Source organism: Vombatus ursinus, unplaced genomic scaffold, assembly GCF_900497805.2.
Source record: "Vombatus ursinus unplaced genomic scaffold, bare-nosed wombat genome assembly UNPS02014825.1, whole genome shotgun sequence".
Lineage (NCBI taxonomy): Eukaryota > Metazoa > Chordata > Mammalia > Diprotodontia > Vombatidae > Vombatus > Vombatus ursinus.
The window spans coordinates 7270278-7271616 of NW_020954603.1; positions in this window are offsets into that span (position 1 = coordinate 7270278).

Here is a 1339-nt window from a genome sequence, read left to right on the forward strand (position 1 = left end):
TAGGCATCTACTAGCCTGACTGCAGAACAGGTATTAGCCTTTCACTAGTTCTGACCCCTACCAGACCCCCTCCTTCCACAGCCCAATCCTCACAGAGCCCTGCAGGAAACATTACAGAGGACTGCAATGCAATTAGGGAAGTTGCCTGCTGACAATCCCCCCACCCCCTTTACCCTCAGAGAAGCAATGAGTGTGTGCTGAAGCATCCCCGGAGCCCAATGCACCTTACGGGACTCTAGGCAGCAGCACACACCCATGGGGACGGAAGCGGTCACCCTACCACCAATGCCAAAACCCCAGGACCAGGCTTTCTACAGCTGCCACACAGCAACCAACGATTCGCCCCAGTCTCCAGAGCTGTTCTGTTTGAAAAACGCCCAGACTACTGAAAGGGGAGCCAAAGGACCCTGGAAAAGACCGGAAGTTAACTATTGGAAGGAAGGGAAAAAAGGTTGAGTTTAGCTAGGAGTCAGCTTGGAGGTCTTATTTGGGGGGCTTTAGACAGGACTCCTTTTTACAAAATGCGCCGTCAAGAAAAAGCCTCCTTCCAATTCCACTGGCCTATCTCCTTGCAAGTAGGTATTATTTCATGCTTTGTTATCCTATCACCAGCATCTAGCACACAGTAGGCGCTTAATAAGCGCTTGTTTGTCCTTCGGAAACACGCCAGGTATGTAAAAACCACAGGTCAGCGTATATTCAGGCAAAGCACACGTTTTACACAGGTGTGCTGAAAGGGTTACCCATTTCAGAAAACCCCATGTAAAACTCGAATTCTATTTTCAGTACTCTCTTCCCTGACAAATAAAGGAAAAGGGAAAGATCTAGCCTTGTTCTTTGGATGCAATCTGTGTTTTGTATTTCCAGCACAAAAGGGGACACAGACGAAGCCACCTGGGGCCTCTGGGGCAAGCTGAGGGAGGAGCTTCCCGGAGGGGCAAGATACTCACAGCTCCGATTTAGCCGGAACTTCCCCCACCCTTCCACCCTCCAGCCTCCCGGCTGGGGCCAAACTCGGCTTATCCAAATTACCGAGAAATCTAGCCCCTCCCCATACTCTGTCCAGAGGAAATACTCCTAGGGATTTCGGTAGAGATGACAAGATGAAGCTTTGAAGAGAAAGGATGCCAGCCCTGAAAGATGTAACTGTCCGGGCCCAAAAGAGAGAGGCACCGTCAGATACACGCTCAGCCGTCCAGGTCTGCAGGGACCTGAGAAGACCACAACCATCGCCCTCGGCTGTCCTTTCAGGACTCCCGAGTACTGCAGGAGAAATTGAGGCTCCACATCTAGCAGGAGGAGGCAGGAGGAGGCAGGAGGAGGCAGGAGGAGGCAGGAG